This window comes from Patagioenas fasciata, chromosome 3 (assembly GCF_037038585.1).
Source record: "Patagioenas fasciata isolate bPatFas1 chromosome 3, bPatFas1.hap1, whole genome shotgun sequence".
Classification (NCBI taxonomy): Eukaryota; Metazoa; Chordata; class Aves; order Columbiformes; family Columbidae; genus Patagioenas; species Patagioenas fasciata.
This window is the reverse complement of record NC_092522.1, coordinates 38557296-38575815: the sequence shown is the minus strand read 5'-3', so window position 1 is coordinate 38575815 and position 18520 is coordinate 38557296. Positions and strand designations below refer to the sequence as shown.

The window sequence follows — 18520 nt, the reverse complement described above, 5'->3', positions numbered from 1 at the left end:
CCTCGGTGGTTGTCGGCTTGGGGGGTCAACATCCGCGCCTCGGGCCTCCGGAGGGTGGAGCGGGCCGGGCCGGGCGGCGTGGCCGTGGCGCGGAGCCCAGCAGCGGGGGCGGCCTGGGGCGGGGGGGCGCCGCCTGCCATCTTGGGGCGGCGCGGAGCGGGGCGGGGGGCGCGGCGGCTGCGGAGCGGGTCGTGTTCCTCCTCCCAGGGCTGTGTGGCAGCGGGGCGGCTCGAAGGTATGGGGCTTCTCGGCCGCCTCCCGGGTGCCCGTCGTCCGCCGTCCCTCGGCTCCTCCGCTGCTGGGCAATGGGGTTTCTACACTACGGGGGTCGGTGGACCCGTTTCTGCGGGGTGGCACCGGCGACCTTATCACCTGCGATCGCCGTCGGGTGTGCTGAGGCAGCTTTTGTGTGTGCTCGGTCTTGGAAAGCTGCCTGTCCTCCTCCTCCCTGCGTCTCTTCTCCAGGCACCGCTGTGACCGCGAGTTGCAGGGAGGCAGGAGGGATGTTTCAAGGGTGGGAACAGCTGGCAAATTTCTAATATCGCCCTTAAATTTCTAATATTGCCCTGCCTTTGGTTCCCTGGAGGGCTTAACTAAGAGCTGTCAGATGGGGCTTGTGTCCGTGCTCATGCAGCCAGGCAGTCCCTTTCTGCTCTTGGCTTGATCACCAGCCCCTCCAAATCAGCAAACCATGGTTTTTCCTCTTGTCCTAGAGTGCACCCTGGATGTCTGTATGTAGCTACCTTCTGAAGGCATTGTGCCAAAAATCTGTGACGTGGTTGCAGTCAGCCCGGTGCCCATAGCAGGTTTGAGAGCTCCCAGCTGGATGGAGACCAGGTGTTTGGGGAATTTGGGATTTTGGGCACCTCCCTTGCTCTTCCCTCGATAGCAGGCATTGTAAGCAAAAGGCCTATCACTGCATGGCTAATTTGGTTGTGCATTGTTCACGAGAAGCCCCCCCCCCTCCATTTGTCTGTTACCCTAGAAGTGTCCTGCTCCATTGTGTTCTCCTCTGGAGTAAGCACACCTGGAAAGCCACAGGCTGAAGGGCAGAAGCATCCTATTAGCAGCGGTCACAGAGTCACTGAAGAGTCGTGCAGCACAAGTACCTCTTGGATGGTCCTGCAGTTGCCCCACCCAGGCATGGGACAAAGACTTTGCAAGTGCATTGCAGGGACCAGTACCCTTCCCATCCAAACACCTGTGCTGTGCGGTCCCTAATAGCCTTTTATTCTCTTAATGCTTCTGAGAGAGCGGAAAGCAAACCACTCAGCTCTTAACTGGAGAACTCCATTGAAACCAGAAATAGCAAAGCATTAAGGATGTTGCTTCTAATGACGACAATTAGCTGGTATCTACCTAGGAAAGGCCTTTCTCATCTTGAGCCTTTTAGCAGTAGGAATACACTGTCTTTACAGGGACAGAAGTCCTTTCTGCAGTCTTTACCTGGATATCATAGGAGCAAGATAAACATGAAAGAAGATGCCTTTGAGGGGGTTGGGAAGAGACTCTGGTTTGGCTCATGAATATGTTTTGTTGCACTAAGTTTGCTCTATTTTTGTCTGTTCCTGTCTTCAGTAACCTTGGAAGGAACTGAAGCTACTGTATTTTCTGAGGGTGTCGGTTTTCTTGTCAAGAAGGCATTGCCATGAGGCTTTGCAATGCTCCGTTCTCTTCCCCTTTGACCTGAGCATGGTGCAACTATCCTGAAATGTCCTGAAGTCATGAGCTGAGCCAAAAAAAGAAAAATACTGAGTGCTTTGCTTGTTGTTTGTTTTTTGTTTTCCCTTCTGGGCTTTTGAAATATCCTTGTCGTATTTTTTAGCTTTCTTCAGCAATAAAATGGGCTAGAAACTTGCTTGTTTTTGTTTTGTTTTTTTTTCCCAATAAATTTTTACGTTAAAAAATATCCTCACGCAATAGCTTCATTCTGGGAGCTAGGACTTTACAAAAAGCTCAGGTAGCATGAGATGTGCAATAAAAGCCTGTGAGCTGGCAGTGCCAAGAGCCTGCTTTTATTCTGTTGCTAATTGTGCTTTCCTTGAGCTGGGGGTAGCGGGAGTGCCTCGGATCATGGGGAGCCCCACAACATCCTGCCACCAGCTCCTCTGCCACCGTCCCCATCCATGCCAAGGTGCAAGGCCAGCCTGCATCCTTTTTGTGGGCGCCCCATCTCCATCCGTGTGGCCAGGGTGACACTGTGTGCTGGGGGTTCTGCAGGCAGCACCTCCTGCTCCCAGGAAAGACAGCTGGGACCTGTGCTGTCTGATGTGAAGCCACAGGGTGCCTGCTCTTGTGCTGGAGGAGGCCCTGGGTATAGGATACTCTGTTCAGTTTGCCATTAATTAGAGACAGTGCTGGTTATGGATCTGGTGGCTGATTTGCATATCAAAGTATCTGAGAGCTCTGTGGTGGGTAATGGAGGCAGGGATGATAGGGCTTGCTGGAAGCTGGGGCCAGATCTTCCCTGGGGCTTTTTGTAGGATGTAGATGAGACAAGATGGTGGAGATGTTTTGAAAATTGAGATTGTCTACATGACCTTGAATGACAGCACCGTTAAGACTTTTTAAATCTAGCAGCTGCTTTCCAGGGGGTGGGAACCAAGGAGAAAGGGAGCAGTCCTTGGTGGCAGTCCCTTGGGCTGCTCCTGCCCTACCTCCTTCCAGCCAGCGACAGCTTGCAGGGCAGCCCACTGTGTGCAGACCCCAGCAGCCCCACACTGCCCTCCAGCAGCTGTCACCAGGGCGGGTGGCTTCTGCGGCAAGCAGCCAGTGTGCCAGCCCGCTGCTTGTTCTCCGTGCTGTGTCTCGCACAAGGAGGCAGAGGCCCTGCTTGGAGTCTGTAGCAAAAGGGCAGATTTGCTACCACCTGAACTGGCTCTGCAGGGCCCCAGGCCTTACCTGATGGCTCAGGAGCCATTGTTTGGGGAGCAGCGGAGCCTCCAATGGGGTATGGCCTCTGGGATGCTGTGTGAGTCAGAGGAAGGTTTGCCTGTAGCTGGTCTCGGCAGAGCTGTCTCCTGCTCCTCCCGGCTCTGGAAACTAGCCTGGGGAACTCTGAGCTTGCTTGCAGCCTGGACTGGAAACCAAAATGCAGGTTTTCAACAGGCAGAGAGGAAGAGAGTCCCTGTGTCCCTCTGCCACTTTGATCTTCACAAGTGCCTTACTAGTCCTGATGCTCTAACTTTGAAGGACCATGACACAGGGCAGCTGACCTCTCTGAAAGTAGCTCTGTGTTCATTGTAGGCCTGTGTGTTGCCTGGAACTGCAGCCCTTGACTTCTCTTCCATGCCTGTGCAGCTCAGGTTCTTGCTGGGAAGGACTCCTCATCTTGCCAGCCATATGGGAAGCTGGTGTGTGCAGGAACTACCTTAAGCTTGACCTCCTAAGGAGGCACCTCTTCTGCCTGAAGCCCTTGTCCTGTTGGCAGTTCTCCAGCTCGCTCAGGGGAGTGAGTTTGGGGGGACAGGCCCCATGCATGGGGTAGAAAGTTGGTTAAAAGGAGAAAAACAAGAATCGAGGAATTAAAAAGAAAAGCGCCTGTGTGTGCGCACTCTGGAACAGAGAGAGGGCGAGATTCATGAAGTCGATGCCAAGCTCATAGAGCAAAGGTTTGCAGTATGAAATGGCTTTTCTCTGTGCCTGCAGGCCTGCAGTTGGCACTGCCTTCTCGCTTCATGTCCTTCCAGCATAGAGCTGGGTGTCTGCCCTCTGCTCCAAATACAGATTAGATGTGGGAAGTCCTTCCTTGCTAAGTGTGAGATGCAGAACATTTTCCCCTGTGCTTCTCTGTGCAGCTCTTACTGCAGTTCACAGGGTTATCTTTGCATGCTTGTTACATGTTCCCCGCATGTGATTGGTAAGTGGTGCTGGAAATGCATCAGTTCTCTCTGTGGCTCTTGCACGTTGATGTTGCCTGCTTGCCGTTCTCCCTCTTCTGCTTTAAGGTCCCTTCCTCTCCAACCCTCATAAAGCCAAGTGAGGGAGCGGAAATGCTTTCCCGGCATTCCAGTGCTCCCCTTAGGCCAAGCTCTTATAGTGGCTATGCAGCTTGTATGGGCAATATGGTGATCCTGCTGGCATAGCCCACAGCATCTTTTGAGCAGGGTCTGCTGTTCTTGATGTGCTTTTGTCTAATTATCGATGCCAGCAGCTTCTGCCCACGTGGTTATTGTGGTGGGAAGAAAGAGTGGTCTTGTTTTATTCATGCTGTTTTTCCCCAGAGAAACTGGCAGTTGGTTGTATGGGTTTGGCTTAAAGGGAAGTTCTGAAGATTCCTGTTTGCGTTGCCTGATCAGGGAAATTGTTTGTGCTATTGCATTAAAGAAAGGGACTGGGTCTCTTAAGGGACTGTGTATTTGAAAGGCGGCACATTGCATCAGCACCAGGAGAAAGCAGTTGCAGGCAGGATTAACGTCTGGCTGTTTTCAGTATGTTCTGCAATTGCTTTCATGAAGCACCACAACCGTGCTGCCTCTGAGCAGCAAGCCAAAAGAACCTCCCTCTCTTTGTCTGCCTGAAAGAGTGGCTGCTGTGGACCTTTCTTACCTGGCCATTGCCTGTCACTCCCTAGAAGGACTGTATGTTCCAGAGCTACTCCTACGAGTCCCTGTGTTGGGCGTGCTTGTCCCCTTGGTACCCCTGTAATTCTGTGTGCGGAGCAGTCACTTGCTTTGACACCCCCTTCCCTTTACCCTTGGGATATTCCTTCTGGTTTCCATGCAGGTCTTGGCTCCTGGCTCAGTGCAGAGCATCGCCCTGCAGACAGCCAGCTGCCACCTCTATGGCACCAGCTGTGACCTCTGGCTCTGTCACGCCAACAAGGAGGCCATGTAGTGCTACTCTTGGGGAGGTGTTGTGCTCTCTCCTGTTGACCTGCATGGAAGAGCAGCTCTGACGGGTTCCCTTGGAGCATCCAGCTGTCTCACAATGTGTTGCTGACATGTGTCAGGGGGAAGGTGCTACTCCCTACGAATGTATTTTCTCACAAGAGTGCATTTAGTAGGAGAGTTGTGTGTTGGCCTGGCTTGCTTTTGCTAATTAAACAGTGGCCTTTAGTATGCTCTCAGGTCCCTTCAAAGCCAGGGAATGGGACAGTCTTGGCATGATCTTGTACTTAAAGGAAACTCAGATGGCAGCAGGCCTTGTTTCCTTCTTGAAATTATTATCAGCATCTGATGTCTTCTACTTGGAAGTCAGAGGCAGTGACACAGGCTGGGGAAGGTCTCCAAGCTGACCTTGGGCTCTTGAGCCAAAAATTTAGTGCCTTTGGGTCCCAAGGAAGATCTTGAAAGGGATTCATTCTTCAACTCCCTGTGCAAATGGTCTAGACTCCCTTTGTGTGAAACTGTTGGACTCTGGAGGCTCTCAAGTGATGCTGGTAAAGCTGACATCTTCTCCAGGATGACTGTATGCAAGTTGGTGGTTTGGTTTCGCTGGGCTTTTGTCTATGCTTGAAGCATAGACCTGGAGATGAATTATTTTCTGCTGAACTGTGGTAGCTGTCCAGGGGCTCACTATTACTCACAACAGAGAAAAGGCAGCTTGAGTTGGCATCAGTCGCGAAGTTATAAAGCGGGGAGGAAGGAACCGGATCTGCAGTGAATGAGAAACTCAGTGTGAACTCTCAGCTACGGCAAAAGCAGCTGGTGCAGCTATTGGATAGAAGGAGGCTGCTTGGAAAAGAGGAACAAATAATATGTGATAGTAACAACTTGTGTCTTTACCTTGCAAAGAAGATCAGGGTGACAAGGTACTTAAAGGAGTTAATTTTAAAAAGTGAATCCAAGCACAAGTCAAAACAGGTGACAAGACTATTTAGGTAATTTAGATGTGGTCATGTGGGCAAAGCCTTACAAAACTTCCATGGAAGTACTTAAAGAATAGAAGTACAGGGAGAAAGAATGGGACTACAACCAGCCCGTCTAAATAATCTGGAATGAACAGTTAAGTAGTTAGTGTTTATCCTGTTAAGGAGGTGGGAGAATCCTCTGATGAAAAATCCGCTAGTGTGATTTTATCTGGAACGTACCATGTCAAGTAGGTCAATCCCTTTGCCTGAGAAGATCGCTTGCCAAGTGGCTGAGCGGGGGCGAGGGAGGTAATAGATCTTGACTTAAACCTGTGTCACTGACCCAAGTGTCAGCCTCATAAACAAACAAGAAAGGGGTAGGAGGTAGGAAGCATCCCTCAGGTTGACCCATAACCAGTTGAGAAGCTGTATTCAAAGGGTTCTATCTGATAAGGAGACCCTGACTACGCAGAGCAGGGGAAAATGTTGGTATTACTGAACTTCAGGAGTAGGATGAGTTAGTGCTCTGCTGGGGAGGAGGAAAACACAAGGTAAACCTTGTGACAAGCTGTATGAAGAGCAACACTTCTAAGATGCAGGAGCAATTAGTGTTCTCCTCAACACAGGAGAAGTGTTGCTGAAGAGCCAGGCTTAGATGTAGATGCAACCCTTGGAGAAGGATGTGCGCAAACAAGAGAGTATCCAGGAAAGCAATAGAAATGATTAAGTTCTTTAGAAATGCGGTGTGGGAGGGAGGATGAGAAGAACTAGGACTGTGTAGCCTGAGGAAGAAAAGACGAAAGAGGGAACTTCATGATCTTCAAGGATATACAGCAAAGTACTTCTAGAAGACTGTAGTTGTGATGGACAGGGCAGGAACTCACTCTATCTGTGATAAGGGAGTTCAGAATTTATGGTTCTCCATAATATCATTTGGAATAGGGAAGTAGGAGACGAGGCTATCTTGAAGGGGCTTTTTGGTTTTTGTTTGTTTTTTTGGGGGCTGGGGGTAGTTTGTTTTAGAACAAATTAGCCAAAAGTCTGTAGATATAGATGAGTTGCAGCTGGCTGTGCCTCAAGCAAATAATTTCACCAGATTACCTATTAAGGGCCCGTCAAGCCTGGCAGTTTTGTGAAACATTTGACACCTGGAAAGGCAATAGCGAGCAGCCCTAGGATTGAGACTTTACTGCTGTAGGAGGTGCTGGGGAGACTGGTACTAAAATATGCTGTCTAAATCCAGTGTCAGTGCTCAGAAAAGGATGCTGAAAAAATAAAGAGAATGCAGAAGAGTTACAAGATAATCTGAGGGCTGGAGAGAAAGCTTTACAGTGAGAAACATAAGGAGATCAATCTGTTTGTCTGATCAAGGAAAAGATTAGGGTGAGACTTAGTTATCCTCTGTAAGCATAACATATCATTAGCTTGGTAGAGTAGAAATGCCAGGCCATGAAGAGTGGCAAGAAAAACCTGTGGTGAGATGCTGGGACTGTGGTCACCTTCAGAGCTGTGCAGGCAGCTCTGCCTTCTCCTCTTACACAAGTGGAGGTCCCTGTCTTTGCCCCTTGTCACTTTCTCAGTGCATCCCTGTTCTCTGGGTTTCAAAGCTCTCTTTGTATGTTGTTCCTGCCTTGGTATCTAAGCCCTTTCCTTGAGACTCCTCCACCTTATGAGGAGGCATCTCCAGTAGAAGAAAGCACTAGCCTGGCCCCAACTAGTGTAGAGTGGTGCCCTGACAAACCTAAGCCCACCCTCCATTCGCATGCCTCTGAAATTGTTCCCTGCCTCTCCTTGCCCCAGTCTGTCATCTGCTTCTGAGTGATTTACACCATCCCTTCCCCTGTGGCACCTGGCTTCTTGGCCAAATAGGTACCTGGGAGCAGACAGCACCTACCACCTCTCCAAACTCAGCACCCTAGCTGATGAAAATGGTGAATGAAACCAAATGTCACCCTGGCCATTGGTTTTTGCCAGCATGCAGTCCAGCATTCTGTCACTTATAGCTGCTGGTTTATTTAGGATCATTACACCCATTTTCAGTTCACAAGGTGATGTTTCTGCTTTAGCCCACTGAACAAACCTTGAGATGAGAGATTGGGTGAGATGCTGCAGCAGATGGCTTGCTAAAATCTTGCTAGATCCACGACTTCCCTTTCACCCACTAACTCTATAGTGCTGTTAAAAATAAAGATGATCCACTGTGCCTGACAGGATGTATCCCGTGTAAATCCCTACTGCCTGGTGCTCCTGGAACCTCACGCTCTCATATCTTCACGTTTTGTCATCGCCTGGGGTAGGAGGGGGATTTCAAAGCTAGGAGATAGCTCCTGACTGTGGTTGTGAGTCAGGGGAAAGCTAAGGCTTTGATGTGCTTAAGAGAGAAGCGGTGAAAAACTTGCAGTGTTTCACTCCTTTATTTTGTTTTATCTCAAGCTTTGTCCCATTTGATGGGAGCAGAGCTTTGGTTTGTAGGTAATAACCCTGGTCAGTGTTTGTGTCTTCCTCTGGGGAGTCAAGTGCTATGTGGTGAAGGGGCCCGAGTTATTCCCAAAGAGTCTTATGGAGTAGCAGCCATAGCTCAGTGCTCCTCTGCTGGATAGATGAGGTGAGGGATGCACCTTTGCAAATCAAAGGCATAGAAACACAGTATTATGGCAGTATTTGAGCATGGTCTGGGCCATGTCTCTAGGGTGCATAAAGTGCCTCCTTCGAAACACCTGCAACCTCTTGTCTGCTTGAAGTATAGGATTGCCTGCTTTGATTGCTCTGCTGATACGTTGTTTTGGCAAAAATGCTCCTGCTTCCCAGTCTGGTTTTATTCCGCTACCTCAAAAGACCCAGAAGCAGTTTTTCCAGTATAACTGCACCTCCATCAGCAGACTCATGCCTGTGGAGACACGTTGATCGCTTGGGTCTTTGCCTTTGTCTGTCACAGCTGTGCTTGCAGATATCTGTGAGGCTGGCTGGATCAAATAGGACCTCTAGTTGGAGCTCAGAAATCTAGGGAAGAGGTGGGGCAATCAAAGTAGGGGAGGTGTGTGGTTTTAAGGAGCCTGTTTTCAAAATACATGGGAGTGACTGATGTCTGGGTACGAAAGCAGTGCTGAAGTGTGTGGCTGGTAAACAGAGAACAAAGCAGGTTTTGGACAGCTTGGAGAAAGGGGGCTTTGCTGTTTGGACTGCAGCTCTGTCTCTTGTTTGCGCTGCAAGAAAAGGGAATTTTAAGCTCATTTAGTGAAAGTAGGCTCCTGCCCATCTGAGCAGTGGTGCAGGTGGAGCTGTGCAATGTGGCTGAATGTATGCATTGACTGGAAACTCCCAGCCTACTCCTGGAAAGCTACTGCAGGGTGGTGATCCTGTCTGGCCCATAGCAAGCCCACCCGCCTTCTCTTCCTTCTGCTTCCCTCCCTGGCCCCTGGCTGTTCCCAGCCTGTCAAGTATGGTGATCAACCGCTAATTGCTGCCCAGCCCACCCCAGCATTCTAGAGCATCCTTTGACTTGCAAGCTGATTGTGAAGCCTGCCCTTCCTACCAACTCCTTCCTTGCAGAGCTGGCTCTGGAGGCTCCAAGCAGAGCTCTAGGACAACACCCTCTCTTCCTACCCCAGTGCTGGGGCTCGACTGCCTTGTTATTCCTGCTCTGCCTCCCCACTTAGAGATGTGTGCCTTTTAGTGCCCTATTTTGCCTGCAGGAGCCTCATGCTGGGTGGATTTCAGGATCAATGAGGGTTGGAGACTTCAACGTGGCTGGAGGGGGAGTGGTTTGGGCTTGGATAGTTCTTTGGGTTTTTTTGATCTGCCCCTTCTCCTCCTTAAGCCATGTGTATTGGGGATGGTGGGACAAGAACATCTCCTCCAGCCCTTGGTAATCCAGCAGGTGAGAAGGTCCAGGAGGACGCTGGCACACACTGCTGCCTCCCATGCTGGGGGAGGAACCTCCTGCTCCTTTCCCAGTGCCGTGGTACCAAAACAAACAAAGGGAATAGCTGAGATGTGGCTTCTACACACCTAATCCAGTGACTGCGGATGCTGCAGGAGGAGTGGACCACCAAAAGCGGTCAGGCATATGTGCTGTCCCTGTTGGGATCCCCTCGTAAGGCTGGGGATTGGCGGGAGGCCCATGACTCAGGCCACAGGTGGAGGGGAGAGTGGTTTATTCCTTCTTTCTTGTTCCTTGAGACAAACTCGCTGCTAAGTCCACTGTCCCCTCCATTGAGGGCAGGGAGCGTACCTGGTCCTGAAGAGCCTAAGCGTTGACCTTGGATGGAATATTAAACTAGCAGTGGCAAAACTTCATAAGGTGCACTGCTGCCTGCTGGGGCATCTCCCAGGCTGCTGGAAGCTGACCTGAGCTGGTGGAGGTGGCATGAAGCTTGTGTTCTTGCAGTTACCCCAGCAAGCAGCTGGGAAATCATCCAAAAGCTCTTTGATTTTAATCCTGTGGCTGGTGATGCTCTCAAGTAGGGACAGGACAGGTGTTGTTCACCCAGGAAACAGGTAAATCCAAAAGCCCCAGCAGAGGAAGGGGCACCAGGGCAGTGATAGAATCCTGCTGCTTCCCTGGACCTTACCAATGGGAGCAGAGGACCATAGCTCCAGGATGTACCCTTCACTCCTAGTAACTCAACCGGGATTTCAGCTGACTGTAGGTGAGGGTACAAACAGCAAGAAGTACTTGTGTGCTGCTGGTACATGTAATCTGGAAAGCGCAGTGTCTTTCTAGTGCTGGTGAATTAACAATGTGACTTCCCTGGGAGGAGCTGTGTGTGATTCTGATGAACAGAAGTGGAGGCATGGGGCATGCAGCAGGTCAGGGTGGGATGCAGAGCAGAGCCAGGCTGTCCTGTGCCGTGAGTCCACGCTGCTTCTCTGCCACTTTCTAAAACAGAGTGCTGATGCCTCACCCTGTGACTTGGGGTGGCAGGGACACCGCAGGTGAGCTGGATGCGTGGTCCTGAGCAGCGGGGAGTGAGTCAGCACCGGGGGCGGGTGAATTGGTGCCAGGAGAAGGGAGTGGGATGGGGCATGGGTAGGGATGGCCGGGAGCTGCCACATGGATGAGTGGGAAGCTGGCAGAGAGCAGGAGTCCAGCAGTGGGTACCAGGGTTAGCTGGGAGGATGAAGAGAGCAAAGGGTCATCTTGGGCACAGGCAGCACCATTGGTGCCTCTTCTGGCACATGGAGTGGAGAAACCTGCACCCACACAGAGCCCACGGCTCTTCAGTGGGGAGGAGCCATGCCGAAGGGATGGCACATGAGGGCAAGCTGAGTGGACAGCTTATAGTCAAAACTCATTGTTCAGTTGACCAGCAGTTCCTGGGCCCTGTGTGTGATGAGAATGTCCCGTGTTGCTGTCTCTAAGATGATATGCTCCAGGCACACCTCTGGACCACAAGCTTTGGCTGAACAAACACCAAGCTCCAGATGAGGCTTTCTGGTAAAATCCCTAAGACAACCATCCCCATACCTGTTAGGAAAGGTTAAAAACTCAGAAATTGATCCCGACTCTTAATGTAAGTGCACAACCTTGCCAGCCCGTGTGGGGTTGGTAAGTACAATGGTGTAGGAGATGGATCTGTGAAATGATGGAGGGGAACAGGGCCAGGAGGTCCGTTACCAGTTTGGTAGGGTAGAAGTACTGTTGGCTATTTGAGGGGAGGAAAGCAATAACTTTCTTGAAGACAGAGAGGAAAATGTGAGGCTATAGAAGTGAGCCTGGCACCAGGAGGAGGTTGGGTGCAGATGGGAGGGAGGAATGGAAAAAGCGGTGGTGGCTTTGGGAGGAGCCAAGGGCTGGCACCCGCTCTTTTGCCTGGATGGGCTTCAAGACTCTGATCTGCCACCATATGGGTGTGCAGCTCAATAACATCACGTGGGGTCTGTTTCCAGCCACCCAGGAGGGGGTATGGCTTGGACACTGGAGAAAGTCTGCAAAATTTAAGGAGCCCTAGGAGGTACTCATGTCTTGCCTTCTGTTGCTCAGGAGCATATCCCCGGACAGTATCCTGAACATGAGACACTGCTAAGGAAGCCTGGGGTTGTAACTTCTTTCCCCTTAATACCGCTTGAGACCCATAGCTTGCCCTAGCAGTTGGATGTCCCTGCTTTATGCTGCCCCCTAAAACTGACTTCTCCCAGGAGTGCTGAGCAAATGGACGGAGTGACCATCCGAAGGGGAGGCTGGGTGAGGGTGAGCAGTAGAAGCTACCTTCCCACCCTCCCACCAGAGGAACACCATCTGGCAGGGTTGTGGTTCCCCCGGAGATGGGAACTGCCTGAAGAAGCCCTGTCAAAGTGTAGCAACCAGCAGCCCTTCATTGAGCCACTGGAAGAGGGTCCCAGGAGCTGTCAGTAGGCTTTTTGGAGACCTTATGTTAAATCTGTTCTTCAATACCTGCTGGCAGTCGGTGCTTCCTGAGCCCGGAGCAGGCTGCAAGGGGATGCTGGCGCACTCCTTTGTGCTGGATGTGATCTCACCCTTTCACGGGAAGATCTTCCCAGAGCTTAAGGGTCTGACATAGAAGAAAAAATAATTCTGAGCATGCCCTCGAGTACACTTGTATTGGCAAGGGAGCTATAGATGATGAGCCATGCTGCAGCACCCAGCCCTAAGTAACCCTCCCACAGTCCCCTCATCTTCTCATGAGAGGACAAAGGTCCCTTGCTCATGCTCCTTTGACTCATCTCTTCCTCTGCTTCCAACAAGACTGCACTTGGTGTTGGTAAATAGCATGTTATAAATACGCAACTGATGCTACACTGGGAGGAGTTTCCTCTGCTGGTGAGCACAGGCATAGTGGGGCCTGGGCCTGGAAGCTGTGAGCTCAGCTGGCGGGCATGTAGGGGCACTGGTGGCCCCTCATCAAGGGGCTGCTCTGACCACAGTTTAAGGAGGCTGCCTGGGCACCAGCTCTGTCCCCTGGCCCTGGGAGGCCATCCACAACCTCCCACCCCTACTGACATGTGAATGGTGGGGGCATTGGAGAAGAGGCTTGAAAGCAGCTGGGATCCAGGAGGAAGGAGCGAGATGCATGTGGTTGTGTTGAGCTTATCTGTATAAGGCTACAGGTGTTTCATGTAGGGACAAAAATCAGTATGAAATGATTGCTGGCTCAGGAGAAGATATGTAGCCAGCATCTGGGTGAGACTCGCGATGAGTGGGTAACTGCCCTGGGCTTCTCTGCAGTGCTACTGGAGTTCAAGGTGGAAGATACCGAGTGAGGGATATCTCTTTGGTTGCTGCCTGGTCACACACATGCATGTCCCTGTGCCACTTGGAGAGCAAGTGTTGACCCGAAAGCGCTGCTGGGGCTGCAGTAAATCAGTCAGCCTTCGGGTGTGTGTGTGACACGGAGCTCAGCAGAGCTGCTTGCAGATGGGTTGATTTTGGAGGTCCCAGCACTGACCCTGATAGGACATGTCCTCTTGCCACCAGACCTGGCAGTTGATCCCCAGCAGCCATGCCTGGCACTGCAGTTTCAGCAGAGGCCTAAATTCTGTGTGTGGGGATTCCTCACAGGCTTTGACTGGGATGCCGATCAGGTGGTGTAAGCAGAGGGCAGGGTGCCAGGGGTGAAATTCCAGCCTTCCTGCAAATTTACAAGGCTGTGGTAGGACTGCTGTGGCAATGCTTGGGTGTAAACAGGCAGGCAGGGCAGCAGTGGCAGGGCTGACCCTGGAGAAGAGGCTAGAGGAGGTACTGCCCTCCTGTGTCCCTGTACTTTCCCATTTCAGGCCCTGCAGGAGCTAAGCTTGGCTGCCAGGTTTGCTCTGGGAGCAGCCAGGCACCTTCCCCTCTGGAGGCTGGCCTGGGGGGTGTGCTCCCAGCCCCACAGTGCAGGGCAGAGAGGGGATATCCCCATCACAGCCGGCTCTGATGCAAGGAGGAGCTGTGAGTTGGCATGCCTGCGATCCACCTCCTGCTAGGGTGATGCTGAAGCAGGTGACTGCTGATTTTTGCAGCCCTCCCACCGCCCCCATCAAACAGGGGAGGGTGACTGGGAGGAAGGAGCAGCTGGGCTTGCATGGGAGCTCTTTGGAGGGTGGCAGTGACTTGCAAAGGGCAAACTGAACCTGAAAGCTCTTGCAGTTTGAGGAGTGGAGGCTTGGCTTGATCCGCTGCTCAGATAAGCAGCGTTATCTGGCCTTACTCTGTGTTGTCCAAGTCGTGTTTTAAGCCATGTAAACCAAATGCTGCCTGGTGCTTTCCTGTGAAGTATCAAGCTGGCTCCTCAGAGCCGACTGGGATGCTCTGGAAGAGCCATGCAAAAGGTATCCCAGGAACAGCCTGACCGGTGTGTGAGATGAGGCAGTGTGTTTGCACTTTCTTCATTGATAAAAAGCTAAATGCCCTGTAAGAGCCTCCTGCCTTATCTCCAATGTGTAGCACATCTTTCCACACCATGAACCAAAAAGCAAATGTTAGGAAGCCTCTTCTCTGTCATGTGGTAATTGAGTTTGCCTCTACCCCTGGTTTTTCTGTAGATCACCTACCCCAGTGAGGGTGCAGGAGACCAGAAATCATACAGCTGCTTGGGGAAACTCTGAGGTACTAGAGTGCTTTAGTGCAGGAGAGCTTTTCAAAATACCCCATAACAGCAATGGACACACAAAGGCATTTGCCAGAAGCCACACAAGCCCTGATGCTAATGCTGGTGATTGGTAGCAAGTCTGTCAATGAAGTTCAGGTGTGTCTCGCTATGTAAAAATGGGACAACTAGGATGTTTGAGTGGTTGCTGTTATAAATGGGAAAACTGAAGTTCACCAAGTAACAGTTGTCACTTGCCAAACTACGGTGTTTTTTGTTTTGTTTGAAAGAGCTTGTTTTCCCTTCCTGCTGTGAGCAGTTTGGGCATGGTGGGAGGCAGCTGTGCCGGAAGGAAATGGGAAGTGAGAGGACCAGCTAGAATGACAGGGTATAGGGTTTTAAATATTTGGCCATGATGTGACTGAAAGAGAACTCCTTGGCTTCTCAGGCTATGAATGCACAGGAGTTGTGCTGCCAAGCAAGGAGAACACAGTACCATTCTCCCTCTGCTTCTGTCCGTATCCATGCTGGGGACATGCAGGCACAATGAAGCTAGAAAGATGCTGACCATACAGGTAGACATTAGCCATGGAAACAGAGGCTGGAAAGATGTGCTCAGAAAGATGCCAGGTACACAGAGCATAGCTTAAGGAGAGCAGAGGCAGCTGAGATGTCCCCGACAACAAGGGATCTTCAGTCCCCTTGCTAAGAAGGGTGAGCAGTATTTTTGGAGGAGCAGCCGGAAGCAGAAGTATTGAGATTTAGAAACAGAATCAGGAGGAATGGCATGCCTTTCAATCCTGCCAGAACCATTTCCCCATGAAGAGAAGAACGCTTTCCAGTCTAGGATCATTTATTTAACCAGTCATTGTAGAGTGTACTGCAGGAACCTGTTTCTCATCAGCAAAGAAAAATTCTTGGTTAAGCTACTTGACCTTTGCTGCCTCCACCCTGAGATGCTAAACTGGGGCTGGGTTGATAACCAGTGCACATAGCCAGCGTTCAGAGAATGGTCTTGGAAAACAGCTGGTGCTTGAAGCAGAGCACAGTGCTCAAGTCTGTCCCTTTTTAGGTAAACACTTTAATTTAGCCATCCACTTAAGTTATTATGACTTCAATGAGAGCATTTCAAGATAAGTTTGTACATAGGCGCTTTCTTGAGTAGGGGTGATTTCTTTTTGCATGAAGATCCTTGGAAAAATACCTTAACAAGCATTACAATACAGCTGCCAAAGCTAGATTTGCATTGGGAGAAATACTAGATGGTAACCCCATCTGGGTTATTAATTAGTGATTAATCTTGGAATGCCATAATCTACTAATTATTTTTATACTCCTGCTCCTGTGATACGTTTGGGAAGGCCAGGCAAACTTCACACCTAGAAGGGAAATTCTGGAGGAACTGCTTGCTGTTCTGTCATGTTTTATCAGAGATGTCAGCCATAGCTTTAACAAATTATTTGTCTTTTTTGTGCAATACATGTGGTATGTTGTCGTGATCCAGAAATGAGGTATGGAACAGCATGTTCCCCCTTTCCAGCCTGTGAACCACCAAAAAACAGTTTTGTTGTCTGAAGGTACCCTGATTGTCTTTGGGGTCCACTGGCTCCTTTTTATTTGGATGTACTGCCCTTCCTGCCCACCACTGTGATGCTGCACTTCACATTGGTCCATACAGCCAGATGCTTCTTCCATGGAAGGGGAACAGCCAGAAGTGTGATTTCTTGGTGGAAACCTATGGCATTTTTTTGGCACATCCTTCCACTGTTGTGCTGTGTGCTGCTACCGCTGTTCAGGGGAGAGTTAGGGTCGGGGGTACAGAGTGACCTTGAAACTTCAAGGCTTCACGCAAGGATGGAGACAAAAAGTCAGAGATGAGATTCACCCCAGGCTTGGGGCACCTGGACCTCAGCCATCAGTGCCATCATGCTGTTTGCTTTTGGCATTAGAAGTTGTATGTGGAAGCACAGGGTACAAGGGGTGGCTTTGGGAGGGGAGAGGTGGTCTTGGGAAACATGGCTGGAAAAAGTAGTGGATCTTGGCTCCCACTGACACATAAGGATCAAGGCTTAAGTGCAGACAGCAGAGGTGGTGGGATGGGAGCAACATAGTTCTGAGCGTTGTCCCTCTCAGGGCTGCTGCTGTGGCTTCAGTCAGACAGTTCCCCACTGATTTGCGCTCTGTTTAGGGCAGGACTTTCCATAGACAGCAGCCTCCAGGTATTCAGGCTGCCTTAGAGCAGCCCCAGGCCATGATGCTTCCCTGCTCCTGGGTGTTCTCCAGGCTCAGGCCATGGAAAGCACCTGCTGTGTTTTCCTTTCAGTGCCCCAGACTGGAGGAGCAGATCCCAGGAGATGCCATGGCTGCCTGGCAAGCATGCCTGAGAGGGCTGCCAGGTCTTCTGTGTGATGCTGGTCCATCTGAGCAGAAGGGCCCTTCCTGATTTCAGTTCCAGCAGCCCTTGGTGCACAGTATTTGGTGTGCTCCACATTGCTTCTGGGTGATTGTCAAGCCATCTGCTTTATGTCAAGGCAGGATTTCAGTGACCTTAGTAGGTGTGAGCACTCTGGCTTCAGCTGGGGCTGCAGGCAAGAGGAGCCCAGGTTACCAACTGCAAGTCTTTAGTGGACTTTCATAGGCTTGGTGTTTGCTCTTGTGGAGCTGTGCTCTGTGGATAAACAGTGACTCAGAGCAACTTTGCCCACTTAAAGTACTGTTTCTTTGCTTGTCTTAACGTTGAGATAGAGTCCTGATGACACGAGGCTTGCGCTGCCGTGTCTTACTGGAAACTTGGTGCGCTCCTCCAAGTACAAGCAGCCACATTCTCTCTGACACCCTTATCTGGGGGTCTGGGAGCTGGGGTGCTTGCCTTGGAGTGCCACTTGAGTGTTCCTTGGTCTTGGCTGGGCGCTGTCATCTGTGTGCCCAGAGCCCCACCAGTGCTTTGTTCCCTGTGTTTCCAAGCCCAGCCCAGCTCCTCTTGCCAAGCCCCACGGGGTGGAGAGAGACCATTGAAAAGAAGAGCCTGGTCAGCATCTCTGAAGTGCCGGTGGCTGGCGGAGAGCCCGGTGTCCCCAGCCTGGTGCGTGTGAGTGATTCCTACCCTCAGACCCCAGCCCCAGCAGTCCAAGGCAGGCAGAGCTGCCCTAGAAACTCAAGAAGAGGTGTTCAACCCTCATTCTTCCCAGCAGGTGAAGGTTTCTGGGGAGCTGTCTCTAGGGTAGATGCCTTTGGCAGAATCAGAGCAAACATCTTGCAGAAGAGGGATTTGGACATCTTTGAGCACTGATATGACAAGTGGGTTCCAGTGGTTCTCTGTAGTGTAGATGAGGGCTCAGGGACAAGGACAGTCTCAAAGCTGTGTTTAATGTCCGTCTCGCTCTGCTGTGACCTTTGTTATTTATTCAGTGCTCAGCAGGAGCTCAAAACTGGTCTCATGCAGCCTTTGTCTCCATTGTTGGAGTTCAGTAGTTGCTGGGACAGAGTGAATAAGGGGAATGGTGTGCCATAAAGCCTGAAGGTTTTTCCAGCATCGCAGTGTCCTAGTTCGGACACCCTTGTGGCAAAGTCTGTCCTGCTGTTCTTGACTGTACTGGGTGCTGTGCCAGCCCCGTGCACAGTGCCCTGGTGCTGTGCTGTGGCTTGGGCTGTGCTGCTGTTGCCAGAACTCTGGCTCCTGTCGTGATTTCCCCAGCAGATGCAGGATGCCGATTCCTAGATGTTCTTCTATGACTGTCCTGGCTTGCTGGCCGCATCCAGACTTCTTACCGCGAGAGTCCTTTGCTGATGTCTGCTGTCACTGAGGAACAATTGACTTCTTTCTTTCTCCTGCTGTGGCTGCTGAATCTCTTCTCAGCATGGAGTCGTAAAGGGAACTGGATTCTCCCTGCTGCAGGGTGGAGATTACCTCGACCTTTGTTGCTTGCCTGTGCTGTGAGTCCTTTGTAGACTAACCCTGCAAGGCAAGCACTACTCTAGCAGTGCTGTAAGAAAGGTGAGGAAAAGGACTCAGCCTGCAAAATGCGAACACTTGGAGCTGCGGTCTGCTTAAGGACCTTTGAAAAGGATTAGCCTTTATTTGTTACAGGAGGGGCGCAGGTGCTAGGGTTTGAAGTGGATGTTCCTCTTGTTGTAGGAGCAACACTGTGAAGTTGCTCCTGCTGCATGTCATGCAGCATTTTGGCTTTCTGCCCTGTGGTGC

At 50.9% G+C, this 18520-nt stretch overlaps 1 protein-coding gene across 4 annotated transcripts in view; it reads left to right on the top strand.

Annotated features, from left to right (window-relative positions):
* Positions 1-18520, top strand: part of TMEM63B (transmembrane protein 63B) — a 47622-nt gene that overhangs the window by 256 nt on the left and 28846 nt on the right. The gene's annotated exons all lie outside the window — the stretch shown is intronic.